Source organism: Lathyrus oleraceus, chromosome 5 (genome assembly GCF_024323335.1).
Source record: "Lathyrus oleraceus cultivar Zhongwan6 chromosome 5, CAAS_Psat_ZW6_1.0, whole genome shotgun sequence".
NCBI lineage: Eukaryota > Viridiplantae > Streptophyta > Magnoliopsida > Fabales > Fabaceae > Lathyrus > Lathyrus oleraceus.
The window spans coordinates 405,217,279-405,235,044 of NC_066583.1; positions in this window are offsets into that span (position 1 = coordinate 405,217,279).

Genomic DNA, 17,766 nt, shown 5'->3' on the forward strand with positions numbered 1-17,766 from the left:
CATCAGCACTTCCAGCCCAATCAGCATCACAGTACCCAGATAGGACAGGCTCAGACCCATGTGAGTACAGCATCCCATAGTCACATGTCCCATTGATGTACTTGAGGATCCTTTTGACTTGATTCAAGTGACTCACCTTGGGCTCTGCTTGATATCTGGCACACACTCCAACTGCATAGGAAATGTCAGGTCTACTTGCAGTTAGATACAGCAGACTACCTATCATGCTTCTGTACAGGCATTGATCAACACTGGGTCCTCCATCATCTTTGGTTAATTTCAGATGAGTAGGAGCTGGAGTCCTCTTGTGCCTGGCATGATCCATACCAAACTTCTTAACTATGTTCTTGGCATACTTGCTTTGGGAGAGAAACATGGAGTCCTCCATTTGGTTTACTTGCATTCCAAGGAAATAGGTCAGTTCTCCCACTAGACTCATTTCAAACTCAGATTGCATCTGGTGAACAAATTTTTTAACCATTTGTTCTGACATTCCACCAAAGACTATATCATCCACATAGATTTGAGCTATCATGATTTTGCCTTCCTCATCCTTCACAAACAAGGTTTTATCTATGCCACCCTTTCTGTATCCATTTGTGGTCAGAAATTCGGTTAACCTTTCATACCAAGCTCTGGGTGCTTGCTTCAACCCATACAAGGCTTTCTTCAGCTTGTATACATGCTCAGGTTGGTTAGGATCACAAAACCCTTTGGGTTGTTCCACATAGACTTCTTCATTCAGGTAGCCATTCAAGAATGCACTCTTCACATCCATTTGAAATAGCTTAAACTTCAGGATGCATGCTACCCCCAACAACAATCTGATGGACTCAAGTCTAGCCACAGGAGCAAATGTCTCATCAAAGTCTACTCCTTCAACTTGAGTGTATCCTTGAGCTACTAGTCTTGCTTTATTTCTAGTAATTACTCCTTTCTCATCAGATTTGTTTTTGTAGATCCACTTGGTACCAATGATGTTGGACCCTTCAGGTCTTGGAACCAGCTCCCATACTTCATGCCTTGTGAACTGCTCGAGTTCCTCTTGCATGGCAATGATCCAGTATTCATCAGTCAGGGCTTCTTTTACATTCTTTGGTTCAACCTTGGAAACAAAGCAGGAATTTGAGTTTATTCCTCTTGACCTGGTAGTTACACCACTGGTGGGATCCCCTATGATAAGATCCTTAGGGTGGTCTTTCTGAATTCTGATAGATGGCACTTTGGTAGGTGCTTCTACTTCACATTCAGGAGGAGGTTCCTGTATTTCTTCAGGCTTGACTGGACTGTCAGTTGGACTATCAAGGAATGTTTCAACATCCTCCATGACATCGGTTCCTTCCTCTTTATCATCCACAATGACATTTATGGATTCCATCAGGACATTGGTCCTGTAGTTGAACACTCTATAGGCTCTGCTGTTCTTGGAGTATCCCAGAAATACGCCTTCATCACTTTTGGGATCTAGCTTCCTTCTCTGTTCACGATCTGTGAGAATGTAGCATTTACTTCCAAAAATATGAAAGTACTTCACAGTGGGTTTTCTACCCTTCCATATTTCATACAGAGTGGAGGAGGTTCCTTTTCTCAAGGTGACTCTGTTGTGAACATAGCACGCCGTATTCATTGCTTCAGCCCAAAAGTGCATAGGGAGCTTCTTTGCATGAATCATTGCTCTGGCAGATTCTTGAATAGTTCTATTTTTTCTTTCAACTATTCCATTCTGCTGAGGAGTTATAGGGGAGGAGAACTCATGGCTTATTCCTTCAGATGAGCAGAACTCATCAAACTTGGAATTCTTGAATTCAGTGCCATGATCACTTCTAATCCGGACCACACAACTGTCCTTTTCTCTTTGAAGTCTTATGCACAGATCCTTGAAGACATCAAATGTATCTGACTTCTCTCTGATGAAGTTTATCCACGTGTATCTGGAATGGTCATCAACCACCACGTAGGCATACTTCTTCCCACCAAGACTTTCAACCTGCATAGGTCCCATTAGGTCCATGTGCAGCAGTTCCAGAACTCTGGAGGTTGTGGAATGTCCCAGCTTTGGGTGTGACATCTTGGTTTGCTTGCCCACTTGGCATTCTCCACAGACTCTTCCTTCATCAATCAGAAGCTTTGGCATTCCTCTGACTGCTTCCTTGGATATGATCTTCTTCATTCCACGTAAGTGGAGATGGCCAAGTCTTCTATGCCACAGCTTCACCTCCTGTTCTTCCTTGGCTGAGGAGCAAGTTGTGGAAAAGTTAGAGAGGTCAGGTTCCCACAGATAGCAGTTGTCTTTGGACCTGGTTCCTCTCATAACTTCCTGATTGTCACCATTTGTCACAATGCACTGCTCCTTAGTAAACTGAACATGAAAACCTTGATCACACAGCTGAGTTATACTGATGAGGTTTGCAGTTAGTCCTCTTACTAACAGCACATTGTTCAGTTTTGGCACTCCAGAACAGTCCAGTTTGCCCACACCTCTGATTTTTCCTTTGGCACCATCACCAAAAGTCACATAGCTGGTGGTGTGAGGTTGAATGTCTACCAGTAGATTTTCCATACCAGTCATATGTCTTGAGCATCCACTGTCAAAGTACCAGTCTTCTCTGGAAGAAGCCCTTAGGGCAGTGTGTGCTATCCTAGCATACCATTGTTGCTTCTTAATGGGAACACATCGCTTGCGTGTGTTATGCTTAGGTCTGACAGGTGAGGCTCTGTTAGGGAAGCCATGAATCCAGTAGCAGAAGGCTTTTATATGTCCAAGCCTGCCACAGTGGTGACACCTCCAATTCTGGAATATTCTCTTCTGATGATCATTCATCCTAGCTCCTCGATGTTGAGACATCGGTTTTGACATCTGCTTGAACTTCTGAACTTTAGCCTTTGGGCGTTTGTGTTCAGCTCTTTTTCCAAATCCTAGCCCAGATTTGGTTCCAGACTGCTGTCCCACCTTTAGGATTTCTTCCAAGGTGTCAGTTCCCTTATTCATCATTCTGATGGATTTGGTCATCTGGTTCAGCTTGGAGGTCAGCAGGGCTATCTCATCATTCAGCCCTTCTATGGCAGACAGTTGTTTCTGTCTCTCATCTTCCAGTTCCTTGATGAGTTTCTTCTGCTTTTCACCTTGTGCACGTACTTCTGCACTGGTGGTACACAGCTTCTTATATGCTGCAGCAAGTTCATCAAAGGTCAGCTCATCTGCACTTGTGTCATCTTCAGAGACACACACACTAGTTAGTGCAGTGACATGTTTGGCAGATTCTCCTTCAGATTCACTTTCAGAATCTCCTTCAGACCATGTGATAGCTAGCCCCTTATTTTGCAATTTGAGGTAAGTAGGACATTCAGCTCTGACGTGTCCATACCCTTCACAACCATGACACTGGATTCCTTTCCCATGGTTGAACTTTTCTTCAGAAGTTGATCTTTTCTTAATGTCAGACGGGATGTTCTTGACATTGGGTCTACCTCTTTGATCAATCTTCTTCATGAACTTGTTGAATTGCCTTCCAAGCATGGCTAAGGCTTCTGATATACTTTCATCACCTCCAGTATATCCTTCTTCTGCCTCCTCTTCAGCATTAGATACAAAGGCTATGCTTTTCTTCTTCTCAGCATACTCACCTAAGCCCATTTCAAAGGTTTGGAGAGAACCAATGAGCTCATCTACCTTCATATTGCTGATGTCCTGAGCCTCCTCTATAGCAGTGACCTTCATAGCAAACCTCTTAGGCAAGGACCTGAGAATCTTTCTTACAAGTTTCTCTTCGGTCATTTTCTCACCTAGTCCACCAGAGGTGTTTGCAATTTCAAGAATATTCATGTGGAAGTCATGAATAGTCTCATCCTCTTTCATCCTCAGATTTTCAAACTTGGTTGTCAGCATCTGAAGTTTTGACATCTTCACCTTGGAAGTACCTTCATGAGTTACCTTGAGGGTATCCCAAACTTCCTTAGCTAGTTCACAATGGTGCACCAGCCTGAAGATGTTCTTAGTGATTCCATTGAACAGTGCATTCAAGGCTTTGGAATTTCCAAGAGCTAATGCCTCTTGTTCCTTGTCCCAGTCTTCTTCAGGAATCTGCACACTGACTCCATCTTCATCGGTCCTCGTTGGATGTTCCCATCCCTTGTTGACAGCTCTCCAGACTTTGCTGTCTAGAGACCTTAAGAAGGCTATCATGCGAGGCTTCCAGTCATCATAATTAGATCCATCCAACATGGGTGGTCTGTTTGAGTGTCCTAAATCCTTGTCCATGGTACTAGAAAGTAACTTCCCTAGATCTCACCCAGAACTTCACAGGCAGGGTGCCTGCTCTGATGCCAATTGAAATTCTAGTTATCAGACTTTGGATGTCACACTGGTTGTTATGACATCCAATTCTGCACAGACAGGGATTATGCAGAACTTAATTGTAAGTGCAGTAAATAACACAAGTAATTGTTCACCCAGTTCAGTCCAACATGACCTACATCTGGGGGCTACCAAGCCAGGGAGGAAATCCACTATTAGTAGTATCAATTCAAAGCTAAACTCACCCGTTTACAACTTATCACTTAATCCCTACCCAATGCAATTTCAATCTTAATCTAAGATCAAAGTTCCTACTCACTCCCCCTCAATCACCTCAGTGATATTAAAAACACTTTGAAGTCACACTTCAAAAACAACTCTTGGTTATGCTTCACAGCTTAAACCAAGATACACAGCACTCACGCTTAAAAGCTTTGAGTGACACAACACTTACAACTCAATGAACACCCTATGCCAAAGCAATCATCTATTTGATAATGACTTGGCTTACAAGATACGTCTAATTCTAGACTCACAAAAATACAGCAGTGAAGTAAGATGGACACACTAAATCTTCACGCCTCAAAATCCCTGAAACTGAATGGAGGAATGCCTTCCTTTTTATATTGCAGCACCTGGGCTTTTGCACCTGTATTTTCCTGAATTTTAGGTCACATACGTTCCCTCAAATTCAATATTTAGGTTGCTAACAAATAGGCTATTTGTTAGGTTCATTGAATGTAGCTTGGTTGTTGATTTCCTGGATTTTCTCTAAGCTGTTGACTTCCTAAAGAATAGCCTGAGAAAGCTGTAACAGAAAACTGAACAACCTACAATTTAGCATATGCTGTCAGGCATGAATGTCACGACATTCAGCTTGACATCAAGGTCCATATGCTGAGTCTGTTTTCCCAGAAAACAGACTGTACAAATCTGCTGACCTGTACATGATCAATATGACCATACTACAGTACCAGCTTACATTAGTAAATGTCAAAGTGTCCAACTTAACATTTACACAATTGGCCTTAAGTTAGTTCTGCTATTCTCTTGAATAACAAACTAAGTAAAGTGCTGAAGTATAGCAGAACACCACTCTGCCCAATCTTCAGTAGCTGCTGTCAATGATGAATGTCACAACATCCAGTTTGACATTCAATCAGTAGGCCTTATGCCAGGTCTAGTTCTTCCTTGATAACCAGACTGCAAGTGAATACTAAGTTCTAACAGAGCTTCTGTTCCTTAGTATCTGTTGACAGGTATGAATGTCACAACATTCAATAATCCTGTGTTAGCTAGTCCTGCAGTAACTACAATGTAGTTACATATACATGTCATGACATCAGTCAAGACATTTGTGTTTTACCATACAATGCAGCCAATTAAACACCTACACAATGGGCGGCCACGATTAAAACATAGGCAAGGAATCCAAGGGCCCTCAAGACGACACGTGATCGTCTTCCTCATTGGGCCAAGAAAAACCCTAACGCCATGCAAGAAAACGCAGCACATGCAGTGAGTTTTTCCAAACTTCCACTCAAGAATACGACCACCATAGGGCACCAAAACACACAAAATAAAACCCAGATATCAAGTATGAAATGTGGAGATTAACATGGTATCTTTGTTTGAGTGAAATGATGGCTTAATCATGGAGAAATATTGTCAACAAGATGTCAACATGGCCACAGATATGAACAGAAAATAACAACACAAATCCATAACATGAACATTGCCTCATGTTGAGGGTTTCAGAAACAGGCATATGCATATGGTTAACATGAAAATGAACATGATGATGAGCATGGTAATGGCATAGATGTATCAAGCATAAGAATGAGCAAAATAAATAGCCATGGAGTAAGATTGTAGGTGTTTAATTGGCTGCATTAGATGGTAAAACACTAGCTGGATTCTAATGTCTTGACTGATGTCATGACATGGTGTGTATGTGTGACTGCACTGTAGGTTAGAATATCTAACTGTACTCTGATGTCTTGACTGATGTCATGACACACTTGAGTAGGTACTGCAGGATTAGCTAATACAGGATTTATTGAATGTCAAACTGGATGTTGTGACATTCATCCCTGTCAGCAGATACTAAGGAATAGAACAGCTGGTGTTCTGTTAGAACTTACTATTTATTTCCAGTCTGGTTATCAAGGAAATACCAGACCTGGCATAAGGCCTACTGTCTGAATGTCAAACTGGATATTATGACATTCATCATTGACAGCATATACTGAACAATAGACAGAGTGGTGTTCTGCTATACTTCAGCATGTTTCTTAGTCTGTTCTTCAAGAGGATAACAGAACTGACTTAAGGCCAAATGTGTAAATGTCAAATTGGATACTTTGACATTTATTAATGTAAGCTGTTACTGTAGTATGGTCATTTTGGTTATATACAGGTCAGCAAAATTGTACAGTCTGTTTTCTGGAAAAACAGACTTAGCATATGATCCTTGATGTCAAGCTGAATGTCGTGACATTCATTCCTGACAGCATATGTTATATTGTAGGTTGTTCAGTTTTCTGTTTCAGCTTTTTCTCAGGCTATTCTTCAGGGATTCAACTGCTGAGAGAAAATCCAGGAAATCAACAACCAAGCTACATTTAATGAACCTAACAAATAGCCTATTTGTTAGTAACCTAGATGTGGAATTTAGGGGAACTCGCGTGACCTTAAATTCAGGAGAATACAAGTGCAAAGGCCCAAGTACTGCAATATAAAAGGAAGTCGTTCCTTCATTCAGAACTGGGGATTTTGAGGCGTGAAGATTTAGTGTGTCCATCATACTTCACTGCTGTATTTTTGTGAGTCTTGTATTAGACATATCTTGTAAGCCAAGCCATTATCACGTAGATGATTGCTTTGGCATAGGATGTTCATTGAGTTGTAAGTGTTGTGTCGCTCAAAGCTTTTAAGCGTGAGTGCTGTGTATCTTGATTAAAGCTGTTAAGCACAATCAAGAGTTGTTTGAAGTGTGACTTCAAAATTGTCTTTAATATGGATTAAAGGTAGTAATCACTGAGGTGATTGAGGGGGAGTGAGTAGGAACTCTGATCTTAGAGTAAGATTGAAATTGCATTGGGTAGGGATTAAGTGAAGAGTTGTAAACGGGTGAGTTTAGCTTTGAATTAATACTACTGATAGTGGATTTCCTCCCTGGCTTGGTAGCCCCCAGATGTAGGTCATGTTGGACTGAACTGGGTAAACAATTACTTGTGTTATTTACTGCACTTACTTTTAAGTTCTGTGTAATTCTTGTCTGCGCAGAATTGGATGTCATAACAACCCGTGTGACATCTAAAGTCTAATAACTAGAATTTCAAAGATGATTACCTAGTGGAAGCTTGGTCCACTGCCTCTTGGTTGTGGAGAGAATGGAAGAAGAGGGTGCTGCTTTGAGGTTCTTGGCATTCAGAGGCTTTCCAGTTTCTATAGCCAGATCATCCATACATCTGGTCTTCTCCAGCTGGTCAACCAATCCATGCTCGATGAAAACATCAGAAAGCAATCTCCCCAAAGGAATGTAAGATCTTGGCTTCAAACTATTTCTGGTGTCTTTGACAGAATCCCTCAGATATTTGAAAAGAAGAACAGGGAGATTGATCTTGATACCCTTCTGAATGCAATATAAAATGCATTTCTGATCAGCATTTATATAGTCAGAGGAGTTGGAGGCTGGGCGATGGTGAATGGTTCCCAGAATTATTTTCAACCACACTCGGAGGTTCTGATGCAATTCCTTGTTCTTAGAAGGGTTTCCCTCAGCGTTTGGTTTGAAGATAGTTGGGTTGATAACCTCAGTGATGCGTTTTGACCTAGGAGGAATGTTGTAAATCCTCTTTCCTCCAGTTGTCTCCATGTTCAGCAGGGAGGCAATTGAAGCTTCAGTGATAACAATCTTCACTCCCAGAACAAAAGAAACAATGAACTGGTCATCTGCATCAGCATGTCTCCAGAATTCTTTGACAAGAAGAGGGTAAATGGGACCATAAATCCTGTTGAAGTAGTTCTCCCAACCTTGCTTGCAAAGATCTTCAGTAAGATCAACACCGTTTCTTCTCAAGTTATCAAAATCTACCAGCGATTCACACAGTACATCCAAACTTTCAAAGGGGGTCGCAAGATGAATGTGGCGTTCACGGTCCAAAATGTGAGGTTCTTGATAAACGGGGGTTATAGAAACACCGGTGACGGTTGGAGTTGGAACAGAAGATGTTTGAGCGGTGGAACTTGACTCCATTTGCTGTGAGTAGTTGAACAGTTGTTGTTGTTGAGCATCCATTGAGATGAAGAAGATGAAGATTTGAAAGAGTTGCAGAGAAAACTTCGAGAGAGGGTTTAGGGTTTTAGAGTGAGTGAGAGTGATAAGTGTGAAATGTGAGGGAAAAGTGTTTATATACTCTAAGTAAACACATGCAAAACGACACCTCAGAAAGCGTTAGACACAAAACTCAAAAAGGCACGCTTGGGGGGAAAAAATGATTACAGCTCATAAATGAATGTCTAATCCCACAGTTTGCACACTGCTCGAGGAAAACTCAAACGTCTGCCTTTTGAATTTCTTGACAGCTGTCTAGAAGTTCTAAGGTTTGACGCTCAGAGCTCCACGTGTTTAATGTATCTGATCTTCAGGAATACCAAGAGATTGGTTCTGAAGATTTCTAACTCAGATATCTTCTTAACAATGTAGAAGTATCAGAGTCAGAGGCAGAATCATATTTGTTTTTATCAGAATCTTATTTTATATTTTTCAGAGCCATACTTCATTCAGGACAATTTTTAATGTTCAGATTTTCTAAGATGAAAAGAAATCTATCTTCAGCTAGAGGCTTAGTAAAGATATCTGCCCATTGATGTTCTGTATCAATGAACTTCAGCGTTACTATCCCTTTCTGAACATAGTCTCTAATAAAATGATGTTTAATTTCTATGTGTTTGGCTCTGGAATGTAAAATAGGATTCTTACTCAAACAAATAGCAGCAGTATTATCACAAAGGATAGGAATGTTACTCTCAAATATCTGAAGATCTTCTAGCTGATGCTTCATCCAGAGCATCTGAGTTGTGCACAGTGATGCTGAGATATACTCTGCTTCTGCAGTTGATAGAGCGATAGTTGACTGTCTTTTGCTAGCCCAGGAGATCAAATTGTTTCCCAGAAGCTGGCAATTTCCAGATGTGCTTTTTCGTTCTATTCTATCTCCTGCATAGTCTGCATCACAGTAACCAGAAAGTCTATACTCTGATGTTTTCTCATACATCAGGCCCAGGTTAGGAGTTCCTTTCAGATACTTAAGAATTCTCTTAACAGCTGTTAAATGAGATTCTCTAGGATCTGATTGGAATCTGGCACACAGACAGACGCTAAAGAGAATATCAGGACGAGTAGCAGTCAGATAGAGAAGAGAGCCTATCATACCTCGATAGAGCTTCTGACAAACCTTGTTGCTTACCTCTTCCTTTTCCAGAATGCAAGTTGGGTGCATAGGAGTTTTTGCAGAGTTGCATTCAGACATATCAAACTTCTTCAGAACGTCTTTAATGTACTTGCTTTGATGAATGTATGTGACTTCTGGAGTTTGATTAATTTGAATTCCCAGAAAGAACTTTAGTTCTTGCATTAAACTCATTTCAAATTCTGCCTGCATTAACTTAGAAAATTCTTGGCAAACAGAGATATTAGCAGAACCAAAAATAATGTCATCAACATAAATCTGGCATATCATGAGATTATTTTTATGGTTTTTACAGAAGAGTGTAGAATCAACTTTCCCTCTGATAAAATTTTGTTCCAGAAGAAAATTGCTTAGACGTTCATACCAAGCTCTGGGGGCTTGTTTTAGTCCATATAAAGATTTTTTAAGTTTGAAAACATGTTCTGGAAAGTTTGAATTTTCAAAACCTGGAGGTTGATTTACATACACTTCTTCTGAAATATAACCATTTAGAAATGCACTCTTGACATCCATTTGGTATAATTTGATAGAGTGATTAATAGCAAAAGATACAAGAAGACGAATAGATTCTAACCTCGCGACTGGAGCAAAAGTTTCATTATAATCAATACCTTCTTGTTGACTATAACCTTGAGCTACCAGTCGAGCTTTGTTTCTGACAACTTCTCCTTTTTCGTTCAGCTTGTTTCTGAAAACCCATCTGGTTCCAATGACATGAGTGCCTCTGGGTTTAGGAACGAGATCCCAGACATCATTCTTGGAGAATTGATCTAACTCTTCTTGCATAGCTGCCACCCAATCGTTATATTGAAGAGCTTCATCACAGGATGTAGGCTCAATCAGAGACACTAGTCCCAGAGGAATATCTTCAGAAGTTCTGAAGGTAGATCTGGTTCTAACAGGTTCATCTTTGTTTCCCAAAATCAAATCTTCAGATACGTTAATACGACTTTTAACTTTCCTTGGAATTTCTGGAGATTTAATTTCTTCAGAGTCTGGAGTGACAGTTGCTTATGGAGTTTTCTCAGATTCTACCAGAGTGATCTCTAAATCTGCAAACTTTTCAACTAGCTTTGACTTTTCAGGGTCAAGCTTATCATCAAATCTAACATGAATTGATTCCTCCACAATTTTGGTTTCTGTGTTGTATACTCTGTAGCCTTTAGAGCGTTCTGAGTATCCTAACATAATACCTTTCTGTGCTTTGGAATCAAACTTGTTCAGATGTTCTTTAGTATTTAATATAAAGCAAATGCATCCAAAAGGATGAAAATATGAGATGTTGGGTTTTCTTCCCTTACACAGTTCATAGGGAGTCTTTTCCAGAATAGGTCTAATAGAGATTCTATTCTGAATATAACACGCTGTATTTACAACTTCTGCCCAAAAGTGCTTTGCTACATTTGTTTCATTGATCATGGTTCTGGCCATTTCTTGGAGTGTCCTATTCTTCCTCTCTACAACTCCATTTTGTTGTGGAGTTCTAGGGCAGGAGAAATCATGGGATATTCCATTAGAATCAAATAGTTCTTCAAAATCTTTATTTTCAAATTCTCCACCATGATCACTTCTGACTCTAACAATTTTAGAGTCAAATTCTTTTTGCACTTTAGAACAGAAACTGGTGAATACAGAGTGAGACTCACTCTTGTGCTTTAGGAATTTTACCCATGTCCAGCGGCTGTAATCATCAACGATTACTAGTCCATACTTCTTTCCATTGACTGATGCTGTTTTCACAGGACCAAATAAGTCAATGTGAAGAAGCTCCAGAGGCTTAGAGGTAGAAACAATATTTTTCCTTTTAAAAGATGTTTTTGAAAACTTTCCTTTCTGGCAAGCTTCACACAGAGCATCTGAAGAAAACTTCAGTTTAGGCAGGCCTCTGACTAACTCAAGTTTAGTTAGCTGAGAAAGTTTTCTCATGCTAATGTGGCCTAAGCGTCTATGCCATACCCATTGCTCTTCGTGAACTGACATTAAACATTTAACATTTTGATCTTTTAAATCAGAAAGATTTATTTTATAAATGTTGTTTTTCCTCTTGCCTGTGAAAAGGACAGAGCCATCGTTCTGACTAATGGCTTTACACGTTTTTTGATTAAAGATTACATCATAACCGTTATCACTTAATTGACTTATGGATAACAAGTTATGCATTAATCCTTCTACATAAAGAACATCAGATATAGAGGGAAGAGTACCATTACCAATAGTTCCGGAGCCTCTGATCCTTCCTTTCTGATCTCCTCCGAAGCCTACAAATCCAGCGTCTTTAAGTTCCAGGCTTTGGAACATAGACTTTCTTCCCGTCATAAGTCGCGAGCATCCAGAGTCCAGGTACCATGACTGGTGTCTGAACTTTGCTGCATAGGATATCTGCAACATAGATAATCTTATCTTTCGGTACCCAGAATCTCTTGGGTCCTTTTAGATTAGTCTTCCCAGAGTTTCTTATAACTTTGGGTCTTCTAGCATTCTTAAATTTTTGTTCTTGTGTGTGTGTGTAATGATATGAAAACGGAGATTTAAGCTGGTTACTGGTAGAGGTTTTATTTTCCTCAGAATCATACCCAATTCCCCTTTTATTATTCTGACTTACTCCATAAATCATGGATGCCATAATACTCCTATCTATCCCATTCTTCAGAAATTGTTGAAAGGCTTCTTCATATTTATAAATAATTTCATTTGAAGTTTGTGGTGCTTGAGACAACGTTTCTTCTAATTCTAAGCTTTTTGTTTTAGCTCCATCTCTTTCTATCGTTAGAGATCTGATAGTATCATCTCGTGCTAGAATTGTTGTCTCAAGTCTACTACATACTTCAAATTTTGCTTTAAGAAGGCCTTTAATGTCTTTAACTTTTTGTTTTAATTTCTGAAGAGAGGTAAGAGTTTCTGATAAACATGATTCTAAGTCAGATCTAGAAAGTTCAGAAAATACCTCTTCAGATTCTTCATCTGAGCTGCTGGATGTGGTAGCCATAAGAGCTACGTTGGCCTGTTCATCAGAGTCAGATTCTGATGATTCGGATTCACTATCGTCCCAGGTGGCCATTAATCCCTTCTTTGTTCTGAAGGTATTTTTCTTGAAGCTTTCTTTCTTAGAGTTATCTTTCTTCAGCTTGGGGCATTCATTTCTGTAATGACCTATTTCTTTACATTCAAAACAGGTAATATCTTTGTTAGGTTTACCTTTTGAAGTTGACTCTGATCGATCCCCTCTGGGTCTTGATCTTCTGAAGTTGTTGTTGTTCCTCCTTTTCCAGAGTTGCTTAACTCTTCTGGTTAGTAGGGACAATTCTTCTTCATCATCAGAGTCTTCAGATTCAGAGTCATCAGTGTCTGCAGTTTCTGCTTGAAGGGCTTTGGTTCTGTCTGACTTCCGTCTTTCAGGTCTGGACTTCAGCGCCACTGACTTGTTCCTTTTTTGAGGCTCATCCTCCTCTAGTTCTATCTCATGGCTTCTGAGAGAACTAACAAGTTCTTCAAGGCTGATATTGTTCAGATCCTTTGATAACTTCAGAGCAGTAACCATTGGTCTCCATTTCTTTGGCAGACTTCTGACAATCTTCTTAACATGATCTGCAGTCGTGTATCCTTTGTCTAGCACTTTAAGACCTGCAATAAGAGTTTGGAATCTGGAAAACATAGCTTCTATAGCTTCGTCATCTTCCATCTTGAAGGCTTCATATTTCTGGATCAGCGCCAGAGCCTTCGTCTCCTTGACTTGGGAGTTTCCTTCATGGGTCATCTTCAGAGAGTCAAGTATATCTTTAGCCGTCTCTCTGTTGGTGATCTTTTCGTATTCGTTGTATGATATAGCATTTAGAAGTATTGTTCTGGCCTTGTGGTGATTTTTGAAATCACGTTTCTGATCTTCTGACATTTTGCTTCTGGGAACTTCAGCTCCATTTGAGACTGGAGGTTTGTATCCATCTGTGACAATGTCCCAGAGGTCAGCATCATAACCCAGAAAGAAACTTTCGATTCTGTCTTTCCAGTAATCAAATTTTTCTCCATCAAAAACAGGAGGTTTAGCATTGTAAGAATCTCTTTCATTTGAGTGAGCCATTTGTTTTTCTCGCACTGGATCTCTCTACACGGTTAAGTGTTTGATTTGAAAATCAATAACAGAGCCGGAGCTCTGATACCAATTGAAGGTGAGAAAAACAAGAAAGGGGGGGTTTGAATTGTTTGAAAAATAAGCGTTTTTCCAAAAATGAAAATCACACAATGATTTTATACTGGTTCGCTTATAACACAAAGCTACTCCAGTCCACCCGGCCAAGGTGATTTCGCCTTCAACAAGGACTTAATCCACTAATCTTGAAAGATTACAAACAACCCCTAAGAGAGAAGAAAATCTCTTAGTCCTCTCAAGTCTACAGACTACAAAGAGTCACTTGAGGAAATCAAACAAATAAAAGATACAAGATATGTAATCTAGAGTGCTTCTAAGAAAGCAAGTATTACAAAACTTAAGAACAGATTTTTCACTTAATAAGCAAAAGCTTAGTGAAATTCTTTGAGAGCAAAGATGATTTTCTTGAGCGTGAAATAATTCAGTATAGTTTTGGCTAGTTGATTTCTTGTTACTGAATGTTGATTGCATCTCTATTTATATATGAGTTGGAGTAGAGTTGAATCTGGTGGATATTAAACTGAGTTTACTCCATCACTTAAATAGCTTCTGCAGTTTAACTTTTCATCTTTGAAGTGACTACTTACCACAAGTAGTATCTTTTCTCTTGGAAGCGGAGATTAACGTCTCTTTCTTAATCAGGAAATCCAATTGAAAATCTTTACTTGTCTTCAACGTTACTCTTTCATGATTAGCAAATCCATAATCAGAGTATTTGTGTAACTGGAGAAACTTGGAATCTTGCTTCTGATGTTGATCTCTTGAGAGTTCAGATGGCGCTGATAACGTTTCTCCAGAATCAGAGCTTCTAGACTTTACTTCATGTTCAGATGCTTCTGATACTTTGCAGTTTTGTCCAGAGTCAGACTTTCTTGAACGAGATTCCACTTCAGATGCTTCTGATACTTGATAATTTGTATCTGATCTTGTTGTGCATCTGATGACATCATCAGATTTATTTCTTCTATCTTTAGAACCCTGCACACTTAGAAACTTTTCGTTAGGGTGCCATTTTTGGTTTCATCCTTTGTTATCATCAAAATCAAGGAATCTGTTGTAGAACAATTTTTGTTCTTACATGGTCCACTGCCTCTTGGTTGTGGAGAGAATGGAAGAAGAGGGTGCTGCTTTGATGCTTCAAGGACCTCAACTCAAGAGCTTGATGAAAATTGATCTGTGACCTCTTTTCCTTGCTTGCAACAAAATTCCAATGCTTCATTCAGATTTAGGGTTTTTTGTCTTAAGTATGATGGATCAAATGCTTAATGGGCTCTGAAATAAATGATTTGTTCATGGGAAAAATGATGCATTTTGGTTGCAAATGGTGAGGTGGTGTTAGAAAAGGGAAAGAAAAGGCACGTGAGGTTTTGTCCTTATTTGGCAAACTCTTTGTCGCAACCTGAAAAATACAGTGCGCGAAAAAACAACCGGCGGAAGAAAATGACAGAAGAGTCGCCACCGTGCGTTATTCATCCAAAAGGAGGGAAAAGAAACGCTCGAAGTAAACCTGAAAAAGGAAAGGACAAGACGGGGTCTCGCAACCAAATCTTGGGTTCGGGAGTCGGTTATGCGAAGGGAAGGTATTAGCACCCCTACGCATCCGTAGTACTCTACGAGATCCACTTTTGTAGTTCTTGTCTAAAGGGTGTGAGTTTATCTTGTGCTGTTTACCCAAAAAAAAAGGGGTTAAATGAAAATGACTCGCGCGGATGTCGCATCCACTGCATACGTATCTCATCTGAATATGAGAATCAGAGTCTTCGTAGCTCGTCTGACCTATGGGTTGGGGGGATGTGTGCTCGCTAAGACATCGCGTCTTATGCCTACGTATCTCATCTGGCCTGAGAATTAGAGCAAAACGTAGTTCGGCTAACTACGGGGTTATGGATTGGGTTTTGGACGAACGACGTCACTACGCAATCTACCGGATGCTCGACCTTTGGAGACTTACTCGCCTGTAATAGAAGGAGTTAACGTGTTGCTTTGGGTTTTAGGGTTTGAGGGTTACTCATGCAAAAGGGCAAAAAGGCAGTCCTCGACGAAGGAACCGCGCTACCTGTGGGGATACAAACACATACAAAACAAACATGTATAAAGTAAACATGCCAACAAGGGGCTAAGAAGTAAATAAACAAAAGAAAACAAATGCCTCCTATCGAGGTCTTCCAGCTAAGAAAGCGATAAAATACGGAAAAAGAGGTAAAAGTACCACACGGATAAAGATCCGAAGTAACAACAATTAAAGGAGTAAGAAACCCAGGGATCTCCCAAGCTAATGCCATCAAAGAAAGGTGAGTCAGTACAGGTAATCAGAATGAACCTCCAGGGGGTATCCCACAAATAAAGTGGGAAAACCACGCAAACCATCTCTGCAAGAGTCTGTGAGCCCTCACAAAAACTCAACAAAAGGGTTAGTGAAACACGATAAGCATTTTTTTCATGGATAACAGTATGGTTTCAGAAACCTCAAACCCTGTGGCATACATTTCAGAAATCATGTGATTAAACATTCAAGGCATAGGTTTCACCCATTCATGCATAATTAAACCCGTGGGCAAAAACATAATGAAATTCATCTATCATACCTCATACATTCAGATGATCCAAATTAAGAGCATAAAATCATGGGAATGAGGCAAACCTGATGGGAGAGACCAGTTGAAATCAAATGGCACAGCTGGGTTTGCAAGGCAATGTTAGGGTTTGCGTGAGATGAAAGTGTGAGTCAGATTGAATTTTTCAGAGCTGCCTGGGGGTTGCTCTGAGTTCTCTGTCAGGTTTCTCTCCAGGTTTTGTCCAGGGTTTTGTTTCAAGGAAACCTCAGAGTATTTTGCTTCTCTCCTTTTTCTGTCTGATCTCCCTCTTTTATAACCTGATTTTCATGGCTTTGTGGGCTCAAATGAGAGAGGTCCAAGTCCAAGTTTTTTCTATTATATTTTATTTATTTTATTATTATTATTATTATTATTATTATTATTATTTTTATTTTTTATTTTTTCGTTTTTTTATTATTTTTTATTTTTTTTAAATAAAGTTTCTTGGATCTAATTCTGATTGACATGATGAAATGCAATATGAAATGCTAAATGAATGCATGAATGAGGAGGGCAAATTTTGGGGTGTTACAGTTGCCCCTATTCAATCATCAGCTAACCCGAGTAGGATGAAAGCGAACAACTTATCAGACAAACGGGGTGAGCTGTGATTGAATACCAAAGGCAGACCAAAAATTTGCGCTCCGAGAACACCACAAAAACGCGGAAATACACCGCGCTGTTTATTTTTCTTCCGATCCTCTGACTGGATCTGAATCAGTCTTCTGGCTTAATCTGGAGTTTCGATCCTCTGGCTGAACCTATACTCAATTTAGTCCTCTGGTTGGATATTAATTTTGATCCTCGGGCTGGATACGATTTTGATCTTCTGGCTAGATCTTCTTCGATCTTCTGGTTAGATCTCCTTTGTTTCGATTCTCTGGTTGAATCTATTTCCTTTGATTCTCTGGCTGAATCTACTTCGATCTTCTGGCTAGATCTGAATTGTTGCGATTTTTGATCTTCTGGCTAGATCTTATTTGTTTCGATTCTCTGGCTGAATCTACTTCGATCTTCTGGCTAGATCTGGATTGTTTTGATGATAAATTCCCATCATTAGGATCCCGCATCTGAGGCATGCACTGGTTGACCCTCTTTTGAAATCTACACCCAACCTTCATATTAGATATGCAGCTTCGAGAATATTCCACTTTTGGGCTTCGTACATATTCTTCGGGCTAGAACATGTTGTAACGACTCCTCAATTATACTTGGGCTTGCTGGGGAAATAAAGCTTGTAGGCGACTTCACTGGGGA